Genomic DNA, 25538 nt, shown 5'->3' with positions numbered 1-25538 from the left:
AGAGGTAAAATTGTCATTAGATGCAGATGATATGATACTATATAGAGAAAACCCTAAAGACTCTACATGAAAACTACTACAACTGATAAACGAATTCAGCAAGGTAGCAGAATACAAGATTAACATACAGAAATTGGTTGCATTTCTTTATACCAACAATGAAATATCGGAAAGGGAATGTAAAAAAACAATGCCTTTTAAAATCACAACCCCAAAAATAAAATACTTAGGAATAAACCTCACCAAGAAGGCAAAAGACTTATACATTGAGAACTGTAAGACATTAATAAAGGAAAGTGAAGATGATTCAAAGAAATGGAAAGACATCTCATGTTCTTGGGTTGGAGGAATTAATATTGTTAAAATGCTCATACTACCCAAAGCAATCTACAGATTTAATGCGATCCCTATCAAATTACCCATGACATTTTTCACGCAATTAGAACAAATAATCCTAAAATTCATACAGAACCATAAAAGACCCAGAATTGCCAAAGCAATCCTGAAGAAAAAGAACAACGTTGGAGGCATAGCCACCCCAGACTCAGACAGTACTCCAAAGTCACAGTAATCAAAACAGCGTGGTATTGGCACAAAAACAGACATATGGATCAATGGAACAGAATACAGAGCCCAGAAATAAACCCACACACCTCAGTTAATCTTTGACAATTACTCTTTGACAAAGGAGGCAAGAATATATAATGGGAAAGAGACAGTCTCTTCCGCAAGTGGTGTTGGTAAAGTTGGACAGCCTTATATAAACCAGTGAAGTTAGAACACATCCTTTCACCATACACGAAAATAAACTCAAAATGTCTTAAAGACTTAAACATAAGACATGACACCATAAAACTTCTAGAAGAGAACACAGGCAAAATATTCTCTGACATAAATCATACCAATGTTTTCTTAGGTCAGTCTCCCAAGACAATAGAAATAAAAATGAAAATAAACAAAGGGGACCGAATCAAACTTACAAGCTTTTGCACAGCAAAGGAAACCATAAACAAAATGAAAAGACAACCTACAGAATGGGAGAAAATATTTGCAAATGATGCGACCAGCAAGGGCTTAATTTCCAAAACATACAAACAGCTCATACAACTTGATGGCAATAAAAGCAAACAACCCAATCAAAAAAATAGGCAGAAGACTTAAAGAGACATTTCTCCAAAGAAGAAATACAGATGGCCAATAGGCACATGAAAAGATGCTCAACACTGCCAATTATTAAAGAAATGCAAATCAAAACTACCATGAGGTACCACCTCACACCAGTCAGAATGGCCATCATTAAAAAGTCTACAAATAACATATGCTGGAGAGGGTGTGGAGAAAAGGGAACCCTCCTACAACACTGTTGGTGGGAATGTAAGTTGGTGCAGCCACTGTGGAAAACAGTATGGAGGTTCCTCAGAAAACTAAAAATAGACCTACCATATGATCCAGCAATCCCACTCCTGGGCGTATATCCAGACCAAACTATAATTCAAAAAGACACATTCACCCTGATCTTCACAGCAGCAATATTCACAACAGCCAAGACATGGAAACAACCTAAATGTCCATCAACAGATGAATGGATAAAGACGATGTGGTACATATATACAATGAAATACTACCCAGCCATTAAAAAAAAGAATGAAATAATGCCATTTGCAGCAGCAACATGGATGCAACTAGAGATTATCATACTAAGCAAAGTAAGTCAGAAAGAGAAAGACAGGTACCATGATACCACTTATATGTGGGATCTAAAATATGACACAAATGAACCTATCTGTGAAACAGAAACAGAATCAGAGACATAGAGAATAGACTGGTGGCTGCCAAGGGGGAAGCAGGTGGGAGAGGGATGAACTGGGAGTTTGGGATTAGCAGATGCAAACTGGTATATATAGATTGGCTAAACAACAACGTCCTACTATATAGCACAGGGAACTATATTCAATATCCTGTGATAAACCATAATGGAAAAGAATATGAAAAAGAATGTATATACATATGTATAACAGAGTCACTTTGCTGTACAGCAGTAATTAACACAACGCTGTAAAACAAGTATACTTCAATAAAAAATAAGTTAATTAAATTTTTAAAAAGATTAATTCCTTCAGAAGAACAAGTACTACACATTCACAAAAAAAGCACCCTTTGAAAGTTTAAATTTTTGAATTTCTTTGCCACTTCCTTAGTTTTGATCATCTTGGACAATATATTTTCAATACGGACTTTTAAAAAGAATTGTGTTTCAGTGTTTGCTATCCTTAGAGAGACAGAAACAGATAAGTACAACTAAATACTTGTTTTTCAAAAGTCTCAAAAGTATAAGGGAAATGAAAGTAATTATATCTTCAAATGATTTTGGGGTATGTTTCTAATTTCATACTTCTGATGCGATTCAAGATTAAAACTGTATTAAGACATTTGAGACATGCCGCATTGGTATTAAATGAATTTAATTTTGTGTAAAGTGGCAGAAATATTTTCTTCAGCAAACATACCTGCAGATATAAAATCACAACCATAAATCTACAAAAAAGCAAGCTATTGAATGAAATCTGATTGGTTATTTCCCTGCAGTATGGATCTGCTAATCATTTAATTTACTACTTGCTAACAGAAGCCAAAATTTAAATATACATATATATATATGTGTGTGTATATATCTATCTCTTCAATTTTAAATCATTCATATATATGAACAAGTATACATACACATATATAACAATTGTTCATATATATAAACAATTTAAATTAAAGAAAGTACATCTGGTGGCCTATCTTTTCCCCCCATTTCTAAAGAACACCATATTCTATTCTTGGCAGTGGAACGTCAATTCACCTTAAGGGTTGTTCAATGAGCATATCTGAGAAACCACTGGTTTAGCCAATGATGTACTTATTGAGGGAGGCCCTAGTGCCACTGTCAAGAGCTTATCCACAGGAGAGATAAGAAGGTACTTGTTTGGTTTGTGAAAAGAAGGAGTAGTGAGGAATGGCAGGTAGCTGCAGGCTGATGACACGTGATGTCCGTATATATGTAGAACCAACACACCCATAATTGCACCCATTTTCCATACCCAAATCCAAAGCCTTTATATCATTAATCCCAGGCAAAAACGGTAAGATTCATGTGTGTTACTATCCCACGGCTTCAAGATGCCTCTAAACTCATATGAGTATGTCTTAGTTCTATCAGTGGAGGACAAACCAGGCTTCTATCACCAAGCCCCATTCCATAACAGGCAAACCAGTCCAAGACTTCTCTGAGTGCTGCAGGAGAGTCTATGGAAGGGGCGCTCACTCCACTGTGATGCCTAAAATGCCTTTGCACACAGCAAACATTCAATACATGCTGAGTGAATGAATGAGTGAACTGGCTCATTTCAGGGAAATTCCATTCAACAGGCTGACATTCCTTCCTACCCATCTTAACTGTTAAGCTTGCCATCAGACAAAAATTTAATTATAAAACGTTAGAGCTGAGGAAATTTTAGAAACTATCTACTCTCCAGAGGTATACAACTTTAATTTAGTGGTAAAAATCACTAGGAGTGATTTAGGAGTCTATCAGACCTGAGTCCAAATTCCACATCTACCATATTTTGGTGAGCAAATAACTACTTCTGAGGCTCTGTTCCATGTATGCATTATGGGATATCATAATAATACATACATTAATTGTATGACTATCAGGGGATGAAATGACACAATCCATTTGCCATGGTCGGCTAAGTAATTTGCCCCAAGTAAGCACTCAAGACATTAGCCAATATTCATAGCGGAGAGATGAAAACAAAACTCTGGGACTGATGCCTACCTTAGTGGCCCCAGTGGTCATAATGACTTTCTTCCATTCAGCCTGCTCTCTTCTCACTAAGACTAAGGAAGAGAAGATGAACAAATTAGGAATAACAATTTGAAAATGGTTTTATACTCCCTGAATGAATGGAATTATAATAAAATGATTCATGAGTTCTGCAGAAATATGATGAGACTTTAGATCTTTATGTTAGTTCTCTACAAAACCAATTGATGGCCCTAAGATGTACCTTCCCACCCAGCCCCTTCCTTACCAGGGTCAAATATCATTGTAAATGGAAAAGTCAACCACACATAATCAACAAGCTAAGTTACAAGCCAGTGAAGTCTCAGAGCTTTGATAGAGAAAATTCAGATTTATCATTATACGTGAAAATAAGATGATATGAAGAACTCAATCTAAAAAATATTACCTGGAGATCTATAATCTCTACAATAGTGCTATAAAAAGTAAAGAGCTAGAAATCTATTTAGATGGTTTTCCTTATAAGAAAGCACTTTCTGTATAACTTTTAATGTACTACTGATGAGAACAATTCAACAAAATTCAAATAAGGATTAGGTGTCCGATGGCGGAAGAGTAAGACGCGGAGATCACCTTCCTCCCCACAGATACACCAGAAATACATCTACGCGTGGAACAACTCCTACGGAGCACCTACTGAACGCTGGCAGAAGACCTCAGACCTCCCAAAAGGCAAGGAACCCCCCACGTACCTGGTTAGGGCAAAAGAAAAAACTAAACAGAGACAAAAGGATAGGGACGGGTCCTGCACCAGCGGGAGAGAGCTGTGAAGGAGGAAAAGTGTCCACACACTAGGAAGCCCCTTCGCGGGTGGAGACCTCGGGAGGCGGAGTGGGGGAGCTTGGGAGCCGCGGAGGAGAGCACAGCAACAGGGGTGCGGAGGGCAAAGCGGACAGATTCCAGCGCAGAGGATCGGGCCGACCGGAACTCACCAGCCGAGAGGCTTTTCTGCTCGCCCGCCGGGGCGGGCGGGACTGGGAGCTGAGGCTCCGGCTTTTGTCGGAGCGCCGGGAGAGGACTGAGGTTGGCGGCGTGAACACAGCCTGCAGGGCGTTAGTGCACCGCGGCTAGCCGGGAGAGAGTCCGGGGAAAAGTCTGGACCTGCCGAAGAGGCAAGAGACTTTTACGTCCCTCTTTGTTTCCTGGTGCACGAGGAGAGGGGATTAAGAACGCTGCTTGAGAGAGCTCCAGGGACGGGCGCGAGCCGCGGCTAAAAGTGCGGAGCCCAGAGACAGACATGAGACGCTAAGGCCGCTGCTGCCGCCACCAGGAGGCCTGTGTGCGAACACAGGTCACTAGCCACACGCCCTTCCGGGGAGCCTGTGCAGCCCGCCACTGCCAGGGTCCCGGGATCCAGGGACAACTCGCCCGGGAGATCGCACGGCGCGCCTCAGGCTGCAACGTCACGCCGGCCTCTGCCGCTGCAGGCCCACCCCACACTCCGTGACCCTCCCTACCCCCCGGCCTGAGTGAGCCAGAGCCTCCGAATCAGCGGCTCCTTTAACCCCGTCCTGTCTGAGCAAAGAACAGACGCCCTCCGGCGACCTACATGCACAGGCGGGGCCAAATCCAAAGCTGAGCCCCTGGGAGCTGTGAGAACAAAGAAGAGAAAGGGAAATCTCTCCCAGCAGCCTCAGAAGCAGCGGATTAAAGCTCCACAATCAACTTGATATACCCTGCATCTGTGGAATACCTGAATAGTCAACGAATCATCCCAAATTAAGGAGCCCTGTGGATGAAAGGCTCTTGGTGCTGCAGCCAGGAGTCAGTGCTGTGCCTCTGAGGTGGGAGAGCCAACTTCAGGACACTGGTCCACAAGAGGCCTCCCAGCTGCACATAATATCAAACAGCAAAAATCTCCGAGAGATCTCCATCTCAACGCCAGCACCCAGCTTCACTCAACGACCAGCAAGCTACAGTGTTGGACATCCTATGCCAAACAACTAGCAAGACAGGAACACAACCCCACCCATTAGCAGAGAGGCTGCCCAAAATCATAAGTCTACAGACACCCCAAAACACACCACCAGACGTGGACCTGCCCACCAGAAAGACAAGATCCAGCCTCATCCACCAGAACACAGGCACTAGTACCCTCCACCAGGAAGCCGACACAACCCACTGAACCAACCTTAGCCACTGGGGACAGACACAAAAAACAACAGGAACTACGAACCTTCAGCCTGCAAAAAAGGAGACCACAAACACAGTAAGATAAGCAAAATGAAAAGACAGAAAAACACACAGCAGATGAAGGAGCAAGATAAAAACCCACCAGACCTAACAAATGAAGAGGAAATAGGCAGTCTACCTGAAAAAGAATTCAGAATAATGATAGTAAGGTTGATCCGAAATCTTGGAGATAGAATGGACAATAGAATGAACAAAATGCAAGAATCAGTTAACAAGGACCTAGAAGAACTAAAGATGAAACAGGCAACGATGAACAACACAATAAATGAAATTAAAAGTACTCTAGATGGGATCAATAGCAGAATAACTGAGGCAGAAGAACGGATAAGTGACCTGGAAGATAAAATAGTGGAAATAACTACTGCAGAGCAGAATAAAGAAAAAAGAATGAAAAGAACTGAGGACAGTCTCAGAGACCTCTGGGACAACATTAAACGCACCAACATTCGAATTATAGGGGTTCCAGAAGAAGAAGAGAAAAAGAAAGGGACTGAGAAAATATTTGAAGAGATTATAGTTGAAAACTTCCCTAATATGGGAAAGGAAATAGTTAATCAAGTCCAAGAAGCACAGAGAGTCCCATACAGGATAAATCCAAGGAGAAATACGCCAAGACACATATTAATCAAACTGTCAAAAATTAAATACAAAGAAAACATATTAAAAGCAGCAAGGGAAAAACAACAAATAACACACAAGGGAATCCCCATAAGGTTAACAGCTGATCTTTCAGCAGAAACTCTGCAAGCCAGAAGGGAGTGGCAGGACATATTGAAAGTGTTGAAGGAGAAAAACCTGCAACCAAGATTACTCTACCCAGCAAGGATCTCATTCAGATTTGATGGAGAAATTAAAACCTTTACAGACAAGCAAAAGCTGAGAGAGTTCAGCACCACCAAACCAGCTCTACAACAACTGCTAAAGGAACTTCTCTAGGCAAGAAACACAAAAGAAGGAAAAGACCTACAATAACAAACCCCAAACAATTAAGAAAATGGGAATGGGAACACACATATCGATAATTACCTTAAATGTAAATGGACTAAATGCTCCCACCAAAAGACACAGATTGGCTGAATGGATACAAAAACAAGACCCATATATTTGCTGTCTACAAGAGACCCACTTCAGACCTAGAGACACATACAGACTGAAAGTAAGGGGATGGAAAAAGGTATTTCATGCAAATGGAAACCAAAAGAAAGCTGGAGTAGCAATTCTCATATAAGTTATATATATATATATATATGTAGTTTGCTTGAGTGCAGTGTTTTTTGTTTTCTGTACTGAATTCATTAGCATGGGTCGGTATAAAATTTAGCATAGGTCAATATGTAATTTGTAAACTAATAAGGTCTTAAAAGTGAGGAATTAAGTCTTTTAAATTTAATTATTTATTGTAAAGAGCAGAATAGCATACATAAACAGGTGCCTAAGGAAAACTTGTATTCTAATATGGAACTCTCATGAACACCTTTTTTTTTTTTCTTCTAACGGTATGATAGTAGGCCATTTGATTATTTTTATGGCTTTAACTTTACAACAATGAAATATTCGTAAATTTTAAAAAGTATTTTTCTTTATTTGATGCGGGTGGGATACTGGAGAAATGAAAGGTCAAACATCTATTGAGGAATCCATACTTGTCTATATATTGTGTACTTTTATTTCAAGAACTGATTTAAAATTCCTAAAAGGATGCTATAATAAGTTATTATGCCATTTTACAGACTGAATTAAGTGAATTTCAGGGAGGTATGAAACTTGCCTAAGGCTATCCAGCTACCAAGCGGTAGAAGTGAGAATTAAATCCAGGTATACCTATAAAAAAAAATAAAAAATAAAAATAAAAAAAAAAAAAAAAGAAGGCGAGGGCAGCACCAGGGTATGGGGTTGTTAGTTTTATAGGGGTGAGTAATTTCATACGCTGATGAGTGGGAGGAGTATTCCAGCTATTTTGGGGAAGGGGTGGGGATTTCTAGGAATTGAGCCACCGCCCACTTTTTGACCTTTATGGTCATCCTTGGAACTGTCGTGGCACCTGTGGGTGTGTCGCTTAGCTTGCTGATGTGTTACAATGAGTGTATACTGAGGCTCAAGGTCTAGTGGAAGTAGACTCGTCCGCCATCTTGGACCTATTTTGTTCTAATCAGTTTATGTTGTGTCCTCGGGCTATGTAATTCTTTTAAAGGTTGTGCCCTGCCCCCTTTCCTCCTGTTTCATATTGAATATATAATATTTACCAGAGTATGTTTTAATAATTAATACATGATATATTGTATAATTAATTTATATATCATATATATAATGATATCTATAGGTATTTGTTCTAATAAGTCATTAAAAATAAATGAATATTCTTTTTCTTTCATAAAAAAAAAAAAAATTCAAATAAATATCTGCAGATGTCCTACGAGAAGAAAAGAACAGAGTTAGATGTGACAGGGGATAACGACTTCAGGATGAGTAAGACCCTATACTTGACCTCAATAAATTAACATGAAATACAGTGGATGAGTCATGTACAGAATGTCAGAATTCTAAAAGGCCAAGCTAAGTACCAAAAGGAACATGTGGGGACTCTTAAGAAGGAAATAAAATATTGGTTAGTTGATTACGAAAAGGCAGAAGGGAGTAGGTTCCCTTTGGCTGCTCTTTGAAGAGATCACTTCCTTTCCCCCCTAGTCCTGAGGCTAGGGTGGCATGGGCAATAGAGGAATGTGGGGACTGAGAATCATTTCTACTCTCACCAGAGTGGCTGGAAGCAGATTTTCTTACCAGGATGTAGTAGTATGCTAATATGTAAGGGTTCTTGAGGTCAGAGAGAAGGGTTTGAATACTCCGGCTCCATCTCTTGCTGTGGGTCAAGTTTCTTACCTTTCCAACACCTTGGCGTCTTTATCTGAAAATTGGGGACGATGATAATGTCTCCCACCTGAGTGTGAGAACTATATGATACAGTGCATACGCAGGGCTAAATTTGGTGCCTGGCAAACAGAAAGTGCTCAGTACGGCAGGCGAGTGTAGTGAAAATAAAGGCAAAGGTGACGGGGGTAGTGCCGGTGTTGCTTCTGCCCCCAGAACAGGCTCTGACTGGGAGAGAGTTAAAGCACCTTTGGGTTCATGGGGGTTTATATATAAGCAACGGTTGATCAACGTGAGCTGGTTGTCCAAATGATTATGTGCAATCTAAGAAAAAAATAGGCCTCGGATCTGCTCAGCTACTTAATATTATTAGCAGCGGTAGTAGTCAAAGAAGCTAAATTTTATTACGTGTTTATATGCCAAACAACGTGCTGAACGTTTTAAAAGGATTTACTCACTTATTACAACGAGGCTATACGCTAGGTCCTGATAATGTTATTCGTCTCTTTCAGATGTTGACTGAGCCTCAGACGGGTTACAAAAGCACCTAAGATCCCCTTGTCAGTACATGACGGAAATGAGTTCAAATCCAGCCTGTCTGACTTGTTCTTAATCACTAAGGTATGAAATTAACCATGTTGCCCTTTGCCTGATTCTCCTTCTGAGGCCTGAATATTTCACTTAGCTCTCTGAGTGCAGAAGAGAGAAAATTCTCTCTCCTTGACCCAACTTGACATCAATATCCAACTCCCCTTCTCAAAATGGGTTGCTTCAACGAGCAGCAATGAATGCCGGGTCGTGGACCAGTCACCTTGATGACTAAGAGTCAGACACTACGGAAAGAAAATGCTCTGTGACAAACCTACCCTTGTACAGAAACAAGACAGAAATGGGGGGACAGGGCAGAAGATAATGGAATAAGGCACATACGAAAAACAGCACCTGGCATCGTGATAGTAATAATAATAATAGTAGTAGTAGTAGTAATAGTAATAATAGTAGACTTTACTATGCTCTAGGCATTGTATTAAGTGCTTCATTTTAACATTGAAAACAAGTCTATGGGGATGAAATATTATTAACATCATTTTATAGGCAGGAGTATTGAGGTTCAGGTAATCAGGTAAATTACCCAAGCTCATATGGTTAGAAAGTGGAAAGCAGAGATTTGAACCAGCACCTACACTCCTAACCATTATGCTATAACCATTATGCTGAAGACGTAAGAATTCCAATGGTCTTTCCCCATAACCCACTCCTGCACTCCAGACTTAAATAGTCCAAGATCAAGAGAGAGCAAGCTTGGAGTTGCCACTCTTCAGTGAGTGTCAATCATTTCAAAACACTGTATTTGCTAACAAGATGCAGTTCCTGTGATAATCTTCTCAACCAGCTATCAAGAAACAGGAAGCAAAGATTCAAGTAACAGTATGTTCCTACTTACGAGGAAGGTGGGACAGCACAGTTGACACTGGGCTTAACTGTTCTGGAAAACGTGGTCCCAGTAGGCATACACGCTGGTACATTTTCCCCACCTACCAAATACAAAAGAAGTATTTCATTTCCATGTTGCTCTTCAAAGTTCCACCTCATTCGTGCCTGTCATTCATCCTCTGGCCTCTTCCTGTCTCCATTTCTGTACAGAAAGGTGCTGAGTCTCTGCTCTCGGATACGAAAAGGGTGTGTTAGGAGAGGGAGCCATGGTACCTCGATGTCTTTTTTTTTTCATCTTAATTCTATTATGCCAACTCCACTGAACTTAATTAGAGTGAATACAGAATTACACAATTACCCTCTGTTCTAGTCTTCAGATGTTATATTTTGATAAAATTTACGACATGCTGCTCTCTCCTTGAACACCAGATGAACACTAGAAATGGATGTGTGTTGACATAAAATCTGTTATAATTACAATTCAAGTATAGCTTACATAATGATAGTGTTAACATAAAATTATAGATGTGTAGAGACAACGTGGTCATGCATTTTTTAGTATAAGTACATGCTTAGACCAATATCTGTTAGCGGAATGAAGATGGAAGAGAATTTTGGTTAAGCCACAACGGCTGTTTAAGGACTTGCAGATAGCTAAGGAGAACTCAAAGACCAGTAAGATAATATTTCCCCTGCCATGTTTGCAATTGCAAAGTGAAGGGAAGATGTGAAAGCAAGTACCCCTATGGAAATTACAAGACAAGTACATTTTTTTCCTTGAGTACCTGGGTAAATGCTTAAATTCTAATGTATATCAGTGATGCAAATTTTCAACTGAGTTTGATAAATCATAAAATAATAATTATACATATATGTATATAAAACTGCATGGAACTAGACAGTTCAGAATTACTTCTAATTAAAGAGGTACCCTATGACAACTAACTTAAACCTTACAAAATATGGTTCCAAGTACCCTATCAGAGTGAAAAGCAGGAGACTGAAAGGTTTAGTGTAAATGTTTGTAGTCATGGTGTCTTAACTAAAACTACTGTGTCACAAATACTATTAAAATAATTGTGACATTTTATTCACTTTTACTGCAAACAACAAAACAAACTATAGGTATTTTTTCATTTCAGGTAATTATTTTAGCTAACAGTTATTAAATGTTTTGAGAAGACAGAGTGCTAATTGCATTACTTCATTTTATCTTTAAAATAGCGCTTCCATGTAATTATTCTTAATATCTCCATTGTATTAAAGTGTATCTCTAGTTTAGACCTTTCTTCAGAACTGCAGACTTGTGTATCCAACTGTGTACTCAGCATCTCTACTTGGATGTCACGAAAACATCTCAAATCTTATACCTCCAAAACTGGTCTTTAATCCCCCAAACATGCTCTACCCCAAACTTTTTCCATCTTAGGTGACAGTAACCACACCTTTCCAGTTCCCCAGGCCCTAAATCTCGAATTCACCCTTGACCCCCTCTTCCTTTCCATTCTTGCATTCAATCTACCACGAAATGCTGTCACAACCTTCCCAATGTGCCACTTCTGAGAATTACCAGCCGCTAGCAGCCTGGTGCAGGCCACCAACATAGACCTCGAGGATCCTGTAGTCACCTCCTGAGATTCTCCCTGACTCCACTCTCTCCCCACATCCTCAAGACCACAGATACAGTTATGCTTTTCAAACAAGAGACAGTTCATGCCACACCTCGGCTAAAATCCTGCCCCTGGCTGCCTACATTTAGAGTAAAAGACACAATGCATGTGATGGCCTCCCAGGACTTACCCAATCCATCCCATCACATATCTGACCTCCAGCCCTCCTGCTGTCTCTTCCTCCCCACTGACTAAGTCAGCCAGGGTGGCCTCCTTGATATTCCTCCAAGCTGCCCGGCATATTTCTGCCTTAGAGTTTTGGGACTGGTTATTCTTGCTCCCAGGGAGTGGTCTCCCCATCATACATTCTGACAACTCCCTCACTTCAAGTCTTTGCTCAAATGTCAACTTATAAAATCCACCCTGACTACCCTATTTAAAATCAGAACCTACCTGTACACTCCTCCAGCACTCCCAACCCAAGCCTCTTCAGTGAGCTTCACATCCTTTTCCTTATCCCGTAGCGCCCATCAACCTGTGACAAAGCATAGAGTTTATTTATAACATCCGTTTCCACACGAGAGTGTAAGGAGGGAGAAAGCATGCAAGAAGGAGCACACAGGCAAAGGCTCTTGTCTCATTTATTCATTGATACGTCCAAGCATAGAGAACAGGAAGATGCTTGATAAATAGTCCTGAAAAAGATACAGATGAGGAAACTAGTAGTAAAGCTCAGAAAGTTTAAGTAACTTCCTCAAGGTTCTAGAGCTAGAAGAGGGTCACAGTAGAATTCACACTTGGGGATGTCTAACTTCAAATCTCTTAGCCTCTCTGCTATCTTTTTTTTTTTTTTTTCTTCTTTGCGGTACGCGGGCTTCTCACTGTTGCAGCCTCTCCCGTTGCGAAGCACAGGCTCCGGACGCACAGGCTCAGCAGCCATGGCTCACAGGCCCAGCCGCTCCGCGGCATGTGGGATCTTCCCGGATCGGGTCACGAACTCTCAACCACTGCGCCACCAGGGAAGCCCCTCTCTGCTACCTTAAGTCCATGCAATTTAGGATTTGTTTTAATCAGTGCCATGGAAATTCTCACTCCACTGAATAGGATCACTAAAGTCTTCTCTGTCTAGATTTATATATATATTTTCCATTTAAACAAAGGAAACAGAAGAGGGGAATTCATCATGGGTTATTCCGGTAGTTTTACAGCAATGTTAGCAATAATGACATTTAAGTAATAGTGATATTTAATGATAGCATAATAATAATAAAATAATAGCTCTTAAATGTATTGAAGACGAATCGCATGCTAAACTCGGTGCTAAAATATTTCCATGTATATTTTGTGCAAAATCCTTATGAATATTCTATCAGATGAGCTTTATGTGTAACTCCACCAGGCATACTTCTCTTATTCCGCTTTCAAAGATAAGGAAATTGATGAGAAGTGTGGTAACCATTTGATCAAGATGAGACTGGTAATAAGTTGTGAGTATGAATTTAAATTCAGGTCTAACTCCAGAATTTGATTCTCAATCCATACATGAAAATTCTGATAATTCCTTTGATAAGAGTATGTTTTCTCCTGGAAAACATCCCCCATTATGTCTGCCTGTGCTCATACCTTCAGAACACAGTCAAGTTTAAAACATGATAAAAATGTTTAAATAGTCTGCTTTAATAAATGGAAATATCTCCATCTAAACAATAACACAAAAAGGCAGGCTGAGCCCTTTGAAGTGGCTTCGTTGCTATCTTCCATCGAGAACAAGAGAAGGAATCAACAGCTGCAGAGTAAAGAAAGCATGAAACCCAGAGATGGAGGATTCTGTAAATGACCAATTACAAGACTATTAAGCCACACTTTCATAGCAAGAGGCAAAATATTCCATTAAACTGAAAATTCTTCTACCCCTCACTCCAAGGCCCACACAAACATTAATGTTGCATTTATTAGGATGTATTTCCTGTGCTCTATCAACTTGACTTTCAGCAACTGTATTAATACAGTCCTTTCGCTTTGCACATATATCTGAATGATGGATTCCATTACTGGAGTTTTGTAGAAAGAGTGAATGAAGTAAAGTTTGGGAAGAGCCATCATAATCCATAATGATGGGCACTGAATCAGCACAAGAAGAAACCTCTCTTCTCATTTATTTGAATGAAAATTCGACTATATATTTATTGCCTCTGTACAGGGCCATCTGTTGAATAATGGAAAACAAGCATCTTTCATTTGGAGGTAGGATTTGTGTGCTCAAGTTTCGATGGGCCTGCAGAATTAATCTTGTTTTAGAAATGAAATAAAATGTAATTTCTTACTGTAAGTAGATGTGGTTAAACAACTGGCAACTTTGATGTCTTTGAATCACTGCAGTTTCAGGGTAGGCAAATCTATAATTATTTCAAGCACTTCTTTATTGGTGCAACAATTGAGCAGTGTACATAGTGGTCAACAACCTGGGCATTGTCAGACGACTCTAAGTTTGAATCTAGACTTTGCCACTCACCAGCTATGTGACTTTCAGCTATGAGAATCACTTTCTTCAGCTTTACACTGTGGATTATTATATGCCCTTTGCAGAACTACTGTAAGAACTAAATGTATATGGGCACAGTGGCTCATAGTAAGGGCTCAAATTAGTACTGTGGTCACGACTAGTAGTACTGAAAAGAAATTAGAACTTCTATTCTCATAAAGTGGGAGATGTGTCCCTTTATCATTGTAATTTCATATCATTTTACTTTTGACCTTATAATTTAATAGCTTGATCCAAGAAACATTTAGCAGTAAATATAATTGAAAGAAGATTACCTGTCAAACATGAAATACTGTAGTATCAAGTGTGCTGGCACAATACTCTTCTCAGATAATTAACCTGTAAAAATATGTTATTGTCTTCTTTTTAATTGAGCACATTGAACATATATATTTACTGTGCCAATTGGCGAAAGGTCCATTAATTCATCAGTCTAACTATATGTTGCATAAACGTCTTCTAAACATAATCGTATATGTATTTTATTTGTTGGGAAAATGTGTTTGAGATTGTTCTTTTCTGCCTATTTAAAGTAAAAGAGGATGAGAAGTAGAGTTAGGCTTAATGTACTTTGTACTCCATTATGCCATGAAAATGCTTCTGTGCCCTGGAGACAACAACAAAAGATTTGCTTTAATGACAAGAATCAAGTATGTTCTAAAGCTTCCAGGTAGGAGGCGTATAGGTTGCAGTTTATATCAGAAGTCTATGCTCTCTCTCTCAACTGCGTCTAGATGGGAAAGATGTGGTCACAAATGCTTCAAGGTGATATAGTAAATGTTGGAAAAGAGCGGGGTAGGAGGCAGAGTTTTGAATATCTCAAACCTGAGCTAGAAGGATTTTATTTAAAGAAAATAGCGGATATGATTTTTCACTTAAGGAAGCAAACCTGACATTAATGTAGGAAATTAGCTCTTTTACCTATGATGCTTTCAAATGCACATGGCTCAAAACAAATTCAAAATAGTCAAAGGAAATTTAAAAACAAAAACCAAACAACAACAACAACCTCAACAAACAAGTACTAGAAATTCAGGGATGCAGCCATATTCAGATACAGTTGGATCTGGACGTTCCAGAGTATCAGCAGGGTTCCAGCTCTCTCTCCATCGCTCAGCCCTGCTTACCTCTGCAAGACTTTATTTTACAGAAAGTCTCTCCTTGTGCTGGATGGTCACTGGGAGTCCCAGAGTCATATCTCCCCCGCTTAGAAATTCCAGAGAGAAAAGACAATTCTTCCATTTTGCTCTGAGACAAAAGTCCTGGGGAGCAGTCTGATAGACTTAGCCGAGGTCAGATGCCTACCCATGAGCCAATCACCTGCTTTACTGGAGTTCAGTCCCTGGGCGACTCATCCCCGGGGCCCGTGAGGAGGCAGGATGGCATTATCTGGCAGTTCTCCAAGAAAAGCCTGCTGTTTTTGTAAGATGAAAGAGGAGAGGACGTGGGTAATGAAACCTGTATCTGCTTCTGTAAAATCCACAGAATCTTACTCCCTGCCCTGTGTCGATGACCATGCAGTAAGCTGACCCAGGAGGTCATTTTTCCCACAACAGTCTTTATATATATGACTAAGGAACACACTGGTAAAAGAATATGGGAGAAAGTCTGAGTATGACAAGTCAGCTAGACTGATATTAACTAAAAAAGCTGTGTGAAAATATCCTTAAAAAGTTGCCCCCAACTCACTCAAAGTCCAAAGTTGGAGCTGGAAATACAATGTCATGGAGTTTGGATAAGAACAGGTTTTCTCCAAGCTGAACTATGACACAGAGATTAGAGACTTCCAGAAACTATACTTTTTCAAAGAAAAAACATCACATGAGAAAAATGAGGCCTAGAAAAATTAAATGACTTAAGCTAATTAATGGCAGGACTGAGACTAGAGTATACTTTGTGTAATTGGCTATGGCCTTTTTGTTTTTGTTTTTGTTTTGTTATCACTTCAGAACGAGACAAACTTAAAGAAAGGAAACACAACCAAAACTCAGTGGTTGGAAAAGAGATGGATGTGAACGCCCACTTGTTTCTTACGTATAAAGTTACCCCTCGCAGTGTTTTGGAGGAGAAAACGCTGGCTCTTCCCAACGTTGGTTACATACACAAAGATTCCAAAGACAAGACAAGTGCTTTGCAAACAAAGTAACTAGAACCAGCTCAGGCTTCCCCGCGCCGGGTCCTACGTTCCAAGGTCAGAACCACCAACTGTATCCCCCCGGGGAACAAGGTGATTCAGAAAAGCTGGCGCCTTCAGAGAAGGGAGAAAACTTAGCCGGGAAGAGAGTCAGGAGGAAACTTGCTCACCTTCTTGCTGGGGTCTGAAACGATCCCAATAGAGTCCTTAAACCCCTCAGGTTTCCCCAATCAAGCACCCTCGCCTCCAACCTGGGCCACCCCAGATCTGACTATCAGACGACAGAAGTCTGCGGACGCACGGAGAGCTGACCACCCCACGACAGGGACTTACGCGCGGCCGCACCCACTTACCCGCCGCTCCCCGGGAGACGGGAGACCAGCCCGGGGTCCAAGTCCTGGGCGTGGCACACTCGCCCCTCTCCGGGCCCGGCTCCAGCTCACCTCGGCGCGGCCCGCCTGGGCGCCGCCATCTTGACCACGAAGGGGGCCTCGCGCCGGAGGCCCCTGAGCGGGCGCCCGGAGCGGAGCCGGAGCGCCGGGGAGGCCCAGGTCGGCGCCCTACGTCCCCCGCGCGCTCGCGCCCCGTCCACGAGCGACGAGAGTCCCGCACGCAGCGCCCGACCCAGGCTTCCGCGGAACCGGCGCCCCGCGCAGCCCGCACCGCGGCTCAGGCGGCGCCGAGGGCGGCCCGGGCGGAAGAGCGGGCGCGGGGCACGCGCTCGGTAACCTGGCAACGCGGAGCAACCCGGCGTCCCCGGCGAACCCCAGCCCTCCACCGCGAGGAAGCACGGACCCCCGCACCCGCCGCCCAGCCCGCGCCGCCCCTCGGTCGCTCCGCCCGCCGCTGCCCGCTTGCTATGGTCTTTTAAATCCATGATACAACGTCTATAAGTAACAAATCTGTTAAACCCTAAATGTTTATGATATTCAAGTAATCCATTTTCTGAATTATTCTTGAAGATAAAACATCCAAAGACTTCTTAATTGTATGGCTATACATACATAAAATACACGTGGAGGTAACTTGAGGGTAAGGGGCTAGGTATTATAAGGGGCTAGGTATTATTTATCTTTTTACCTCGGACAATGTTCAGAATGGTGTTTTGTACCTAAGAAGCACTCATGTGTTGAATGAATCAGAATTGGTTTGCCATTCCCCACTGCCTTTATCTCACAGTAACAGAAACATAAAGTGGGCAGGGCAGAAACGACGGCAAATAAATTGTCCTCTTAGTCACAGAATGCAGTTTCTAGAACTTAAAGAATAATTAGTCGATTTCGAAATAATTTTGTTTTACAAAAATTTCGTAAGATGGAAATACTCTAACCTTAAAGCTCTCGATCGACTCTAAAGGAGGGCTTTAATTGGCTCTTCCTGAGTCAAGTGTTTATTCCTGGGCCGATAACTGGGGCCATTGTCATAATAGAAAGTGTGATTTGTTACCAGAGAAAGAGGAAAGTGACGCTGGGCTTGCAAGATATTTATATCTTCAGCCAGAGTGTATAGGATCTGGAACTTAATTGGTGACGCAGTATTTGTTTGAGATTATATGAATGAAAAATCTTTGTGTAAGAGTGATTAATCTAAAACTTGGCCAGTCATTGTCCTAGTGTCATATTAAATTGCAGGAGAATCTAGTTTTAGGCACAAAGATCATAAATATAAAATGTGTTCCCAGGTTTGGTTCTGTGTAGTCAGTAATCTATACTCACCCACTCATTAGTAAAAATGAAAGTTAAGGACTCAGTCCTAACTTACATGCTTAGCATTGTATTTTGCTAACAATCTCAGTTTTATTTTCTTTGTTCTCCCCTGTCCATCATCTTCTGCAGAAAATAATGTCTCCACTTTCAATTCCCTGTCTATTTAAATCCAATTTGTAATTTATAAAGTTGTCCTCCTTAAGGGCTGCTGCTTCTGCCACAGTAATGTACTCTGGCCATTATTATACGCTTCCATCTTTCATGTAGGTCTCCATCCATAGGTTTTGTTTTCATAGCTTTTTTTTTTTTGGCGGTACGCGGGCCTCTGACTGTTGTGGCCTCTCCCAATGCGGAGCACAGGCTCTGGACGTGCAGGCTCAGCGGCCATGGCTCACGGGCCCAGCCGCTCCGCGGCATGTGGCATCTTCCCGGGCTGGGGCACGAACCCGTGTCCCCTGCATCGGCAGGGGGACTTTCAACCACTGCGCCACCAGGGAAGCCCTATACTTATGATTTTATATTTGCTTATTTACTTTTGTCTCCCCCGTCAGCTCAAGAGAGACTGTATTCATCTGTGTTAATCACTGCTGTGTTTCCTGAACATGCCTATACATCATACTGAAGAATGGTGCCTGAAATTTGGTAAGGGATCAATCAATTTTCTTGACTGGATGAAGAAATGTGTTCATAAATTAATGAACAGATCTTCGGGGCTTCTGACTTGAGGACTAATGGGAAGAGGATGGCAAACGGTTGGGACAGGGTACTGCAAGAAGTAGTATTTGGAGTACTCTGATAGCTATCCTAACAGATAAGATTGTGTTCATTTAAGTAGTTCTAATGAGAGAGCTGGGAACTAGGGACACACAGCATTAAGGTTTTTATAATGCATTCTGTAGAGTTCTTTTTAAGTCTGTACAAATATCATTGAAAATATATGCATACATATACACCTCTGTTACTTTACTTAGCGCTTTACGAGAGTCCCTCAAGGAAGGGGTACTAGCAACTCTCAGTATCCTTCCTTTATGATGAGCTTAATTTAATCAAAGTTACATCATAATTTATTTGTAACTGTGAAACTAGACTTAGTTATTGAATAGACCCTCCCTAGAAACGTATGACATTAATAAAACCAACAAAACTTTGTTCAGTTTCCAATGATAGACACTACAGACTCAATTATGGGCCATCCAGTTTAATGAAGGGAAGAAGTGATTGAACAAATATAGAGCAAACAGAATATGAAGTTTTATCCTCCATTAATATTAGTAACGGATAGTGTGGGCTCCAATGCCTTCAAGATAGCTTGAGACCATCATCTCTGTGTCATGGGCAGGGGGATGTTCAGCCAGGATGTCTTTCACTGTCACTGAGAAAAATTTCCATAATATATAATGATACCTACTGAAACTGATATGGGGCATTTGGGTAATAAGGAATCCATTAGCATATTTTTCCGGAAGCCTTGACTACAAAACGAAGGCAGTAGATTTGGACACTTTCAGCCATGAAGAAGTTGTTTGGATAGTCATCTTTATGCCTAATGAAATAAGCTTATTTCATCTCTGCAGCTTCCCATATGCCATTTTCCCACCTCTGTTTTATGTTTGGAAAGACTTTTAGAAATTGAAAGTCAAGTTAAAAAGTGAGTGACAACTTAAATGATATATGGAATATTTTGCTGACTTACAAGAGCATGCAGAATTAAATATGACCCAGTTCAAATGTTTATTTTAACGTGTATGTTGAGGTGGCGTTTCCAAGGTGCCAGAAAATGAGAATTCACCTTCCAGTGTGTGTTACCAGTTCTGTTCATTGCACAGAATCATCTTCATAAAACATACTGTTTTCTATGTACCTGGTATATATCTCAATTAGTTTGAAGAATTTCTCAGATACCTCTTAATATGTAGTGCTCCAATTCCAATCTTGCCATGTCCTGTACCAGTGACACAGCACACAGGAGTTTTATTTCTCTTTATTTCTCTGGGTTGTTCAGAACCCAATGAAAGAACAATGGAATGGGATCCAAGAGATCAGGGTTCTTGTCCCAGATTTACCATAAAATAATTGTGTCCTCTTGGGAAAATTATAGTCATTCTAGGTCCCTTTTCTTTACTTTGACAGAGCTGCACTAGATGACCCGAAATAATACAGCCCTCTTTCAGTAGTAGCTTAGATGTTATTGGTATTCTGAAACAAATGAAGACAATGACACATGGAGCTGTGCAACATCTCTGTAACTCTGTTGTCTTAGAGTTGCCTCCATTTTACAGATGATAAGATGACTGTGCATAGAAGTAGATGTTTGGAACCAGCGGTTCCAAAGTAAGTGTAGGTAAACCGCACATTTCCTTCCTTCCTGAAGCTCACTTAGCCAAAACATAGGCTTCTGAATATTAAGCTGTAAAGCATATTATCAGTACATTTTAGAAGAAGCTATTCTTTTAGGATTTCCAATTAATAGCAGGAGGTTTTGAAATTCTTAAAAGATCATCTAATTTTGTGAGATTTACAGCTCTATTTTCCTGTCAAGCAAGTTGTATTAGTGCCAGACAGTCATCTGAGCTTCTGGATGCTTCTCTGAACCTCTTGAAGTTTTCTTCTTGCTATCTGAAATTCATGCCAGATAAGCCTTTTTCTAGAGCGTATGTACAGACTTGTGTATTTTTATATAGGAAAGCGATGCAGTGAGTCAAGTCGGGGGTTAAGCCCTCATTCTCAGAGTTGGTATTGAGCTCCTGGTGAAATATAATCATCATTTCCTCAGAATCGAAAAGCAGTTATCTCAGGTGTATAATCCCATTAACTATTTATACATTTACGTATGATACATGTATTCATTGTACCTACGAGGTGTGTTCTCTTTGGGAAGTACAAAGCTCTTAGAGACATAGGTTGTTCATTTTTTTGTTTTCCCACAAATACTGTGACCCTTTGAGCAGGAAGGTCTATATTTTACTAACATCTAGAACCAGCAGTTAACACGGTGTCTAAGATGTAGTCAATAAATATGAAATAGATAAATGAACACATTTTTATGTAAGGGCCAGGACGTGGACAAATAGACATTTTTCATTTTCAGTCACAAAGCAACAATAGACATAATAATGATACAGAAAACAAGTGCTACGGTCATTCAAAGAAGGCATAGAATAGATAGAAGGATCTCCTCTATGGCACAGGGAACTATACTCAATATTTTGTAATAACATCTGTATGGGGCACCTGCTCCACACCAGGCCCTATGACAGGTGCTTACATACTTTCCCTCTCCCCCATCCTATGGGGAAACTACCTCTGCTATAGATTTAACATTTGCCTCCCCCAAAATTCATATGTTGAAATCCTAACCCCCAAAGTGATGGTATCAGGAGGTGTGGCATTTGGGAGGTGATAAGGTCATGAGGGTAGAGCCCTCATGAACAAAATTAGTGCCCTCATAAAAGAGACCCCGCAGAGGTCCCTCGACCTTTCTGCCATGGGACGTTACAGAGAAAACACGCCAACTGTGACCCAGGAAGAGGATACTCACCGGACTGTGAATCTGCTCGCACCCTGATCTTAGACTTCCAACCTCCAGAACTATGAGAAATAAATTTCTGTTGTTCATAAGCTACCCAGGCTCTGGTATTTTGTTATAGCAGCCCAAATGGATTACGATCACCTCTGTCCTTAGGTTTCAGACCCAGAAACTCAACTTCGTAGAGGTTATGAGAAACCTAAAGCCACTCAACCAGGCAGAGGCAGATTTGAAATTTAAGTCTCCAATTCCACATGTAAGTCTATCAGACCCTGTCTCCAGATATGATGTCATGAACAAGAGCTAATGCAACAAAGAGTTTACACACAGCAAAACAATTAGCAAACAAAGTAAGAATATAGTAGACCGACTGTTTTTGTCACCCAATAGCCATTCACCACTCTTCCAGTTGAACAGAAGCCATGCCCCGTGGGCACATTCAGCCCTGCTGTTTTCACTTCCCAGATTTGAGGGCTAGGAAATTATTATCCTTCCTGGCCATCAGCACCCTGACCTCTACCACCCACCAGGCCAGCTTCAAGAACAGCTGGATCCACCTGTTCAAATGAAACAGGTCTGCTCTCTGTGGTGTTGGCTTCTAGTTCAAGCAGCTCTCCCCACATGATAGCAAAGCTGGCTCCCAGCGGTTGCAAGCATGAATCCTACCAGCCTAGCAGTCCCAACAGATACCTTTTAAGTATTTGTTCCCCAAAGCTCCAGTTAAAAGTCCTAGGCTGATTCCAATTTGACCTGTTCTGGACAAACATTTTCTTTAGAACCAAGAAGGCTGCCAGACAAAATACAGGATGCCCGCCTCGTTAAAGCTGAACTTCAGATAAACAGTAATTTTTTTAGTAGAAGTATGTTGCATGCAATGTTGAAGACACCCTAAAAAGTCGTGGTTTTCATCTGCGGTTCAGCTTTAACTGGGCGCCCCGTGTGGGCTTTGCCGGCTGTGGTGGGCGCCGAGCGGGGTCGGCGGGGACGGGGGCGGGGGGGGAGGGCTGTGGCCCGAGCCGGGTTGCACACCCAGCCCACAGCGTGCAGGGAGAGAGGGGCAGCCTCGTCGCCGCTGCAGGAGCTGAGACGGGGAGAAGGGGAGCGCCCCAAAAGGAAACCAGCTGCCCCTCCCAGGAGAGAGGAGATGGCTTGTTCAGCAGCCAGAAGCAGCAGAGGAGCCAGAGCACAGAAGCGGCGGCCTTTGAGGACGCGGTGCACATATTTCTGGTGGGCGAGGGGCACGCGGGCCGGTCCGTGGGAAAGAGGGGAGCCCGCGCCGGCCCCTCCGCCTCCCGAGTCTGTGCGTTTCCCTAAAAGAGCAGCAGCTGTGCAAACTGACGGTTCACAGTTGTGATAACTCGCCTTAGGAAAGCACTTCGATTTAAGTCACATCTAACTAGAACGCAAGAAGTCACCCCTGAACAAATCAATGGCGAGAGGGGCAGCTCTGGGCGCGCACCCACCCCGCTGCTGTTTTGCTTTCCCCGCAGGACGAGGGCCGCTCACTGGGTCGCGGGGACAGCGCGCTGTCTCAGCTGGGGAAGAGGCGCTTCCTCAGGACACATGCAAAACCCAAAGTGTGAAAGGAGTCCTTTATTCCATTCCTTTGGGGTATTTCTTAATGACGTAAAGCCCAACTTGGTTTCAGATCTGCCTGTCGTTTCCGTGACAGAACCTTCCTGGGGGGGTCCACCAGCAGCGGGGTGGCCAGGCGCCACAGGGCTGTGCTCTCCTTCCCAAGCCAGTTCATCTCCATCTGTAGCATTTTCAGAGAAACTCTCGGATAGGTTTTCTCCAACAGGTTCTTTTTCCTTCACTTTATAGAGTCATTCTCCTGAACAAAATGAACGGCCTGAAGACATCACTGAGCCTCTTTTTCTCCCAGGGTCAGGGCCAGCACGGCCCCCAGACCACAGGGGCGCAGGACCTCACAATGGGCTTCAGGCCTTCCCCTCCCCTCCCGCCCCTCCCACCGCGCCCTACCCCTCCCCTCCTCCCCTGCAGAAATCACATCCCTTTCTCCAGACTCCCCACTTCAGCTTGACTTCCAGCAGATCTTTACCCTGCCAGTTAGTAATTCAGGACTAATAAGGTGATTGCTTTCATTTATGGTAGCAGTTGTGGGGGAGTGGATGAAATGGCTTTGCCCCTATTCTTGTTGGAAAAATAAATTACACCCACTGTCACTTGAGATCTTATTTTCCCCCCAATCAAGCAAATTAGCAGCGTGGTTCATTTTCCCAGCATTCACTCCTGAACAGACGGCAGTGCCCTGGAACGTGACTTAGAGCTGTGTGGTCAGTGCAATTGTTTGGGGCTGTTTGTGCCCACAATGAGAAGAGACGCCTGTCTCCGGAAAGAAAAGTGGCCCTTGTCTTGCTTAGGCCAACGAGCTGCCCAGAGCGCTGCCCGCCTGGCTTCTGAGGAAGATATACATTGCCATCTAGTGGATATTGGGGCTCACTGCAGTGTGCTCGTTCTCCCGCCTTTCCTTCTGGCCGGTAAGAACAAGCAATACAGCTTCTTGTAAGTTCCTAAAAATAGGGGAGGTCTTATATCACCAGGAGTGAAATGTTTGCCTCAATGTCTGTAATGAAAGTGCAACCCCATGCTTGCACAACGTCTGTCTTGTCAGTAGCCCTCTTTCATCCCGATGTTTAGGTCCAAGACAGGATCGTCATTGTCTGAGCAATGGGTATCTCTCCGAAGCTGGGTAGTTCTCCCCTGTCCCAAGTAGTGTGGGAGGAGACAGTCAGCACCTTCACAGACGCCTTCATCTCTGCAGCCTCGCCATCACTCCTCATCTCGCCCACAGCAAGCCCGATTCCAAAGTGCACAGGGTAGAGGCGTTCGAAAGTTGGCTTGTTCAACCAGGGGCATTGCCACTTCCCAGAGGGAGCCAGAAACACACCCACATCCTAAGACTCTTTTCAGTCTTGGCGTTGAGGGGGTTCCCACTCTGTCCCCTGACTACACACAAGTCAGTGTCTTTTTCCTTTCCGCTCATTCTACCTACATGAAGAGCACGTTGATCTCCCCAGTTTTAACACAGGAACCATGATTTTCTTGGGTTTTGTGTGTGGGGGGGGAGAGAATGGGAGAGAGAGCAAGTACATCCCAATATGGAAGGGCTTGGGGCAGTGGTTTTCAACCAGGGGCAATTTTGCACCCAGGAGACATTTGAAAGTGTCTTGGGACACTTTGGATGGTCACAGCTTACGCGAGGCTAAATGTCCTTCCATCACAGGACAGGCCCACAGCAAAGAAGCATCCAACCCCACCCAGCAGTCATGCTGAGGCTGAGAAAGCCTGGTTTAGGCTCGCAGATATCGCCCTCCAGCAAGCCGGTTGGAACACTGATTGTCCTCAAATGGCCCACACTGCAGAGGCTGTGGATAGATAATGCATCCTCTCCCAAGTCAGTACTGACCGCCGTTTTTCTTCTTTTAGACTCTTCCATTTTAAACATAATTTAGCTGTCTCTTTTTTGTTCCTCTGCTCTGCTGAGAAGAGAAAGGATTGGAAAGGGGGAGGGGAAGGTGACAGAAAAGGAGGATTAGAGGCCTGACCTGTTTCTCCTGCAGAAGCTGGGCACATTCCTCTCTCACACGTGCTTTGTGACCCAGCAGGGTACAATTAAAAGCACAATAATTTGCTTGTTATTCAAGTCAGGCA

At 42.3% G+C, this 25538-nt stretch overlaps 1 protein-coding gene and 1 long non-coding RNA gene across 4 annotated transcripts in view; one reads left to right on the top strand and one right to left on the bottom strand.

Annotated features, from left to right (window-relative positions):
- LOC125961832 (uncharacterized) overlaps positions 1-17121 on the bottom strand; it is an 88401-nt gene extending 71280 nt beyond the window's left edge. For 2 of the 3 annotated variants that reach the window (XR_007472891.1, XR_007472893.1), the window contains exons 1-5: positions 16985-17112; positions 15818-15911; positions 12409-12490; positions 10356-10446; positions 3827-3888 (exon numbers count right to left, since the gene is read on the bottom strand). This is a non-coding gene — a long non-coding RNA (uncharacterized LOC125961832). Of the gene's footprint in view, positions 1-3826; positions 3889-10355; positions 10447-12408; positions 12491-15817; positions 15912-16984 lie in introns of all 3 variants that reach the window. The other variant, XR_007472892.1, reaches the window with a different exon arrangement.
- The window catches only part of LOC125961819 (metabotropic glutamate receptor 7-like), a 325017-nt gene that overhangs the window by 194164 nt on the left and 105315 nt on the right, over positions 1-25538 (top strand). The window lies entirely within an intron of this gene.

This window comes from Orcinus orca, chromosome 17, assembly GCF_937001465.1.
Source record: "Orcinus orca chromosome 17, mOrcOrc1.1, whole genome shotgun sequence".
In the NCBI taxonomy this organism is placed as follows: Eukaryota; Metazoa; Chordata; class Mammalia; order Artiodactyla; family Delphinidae; genus Orcinus; species Orcinus orca.
The sequence above is the reverse complement of the archived record's forward strand: the minus strand, read 5'-3'. Positions and strand labels throughout refer to the sequence as shown.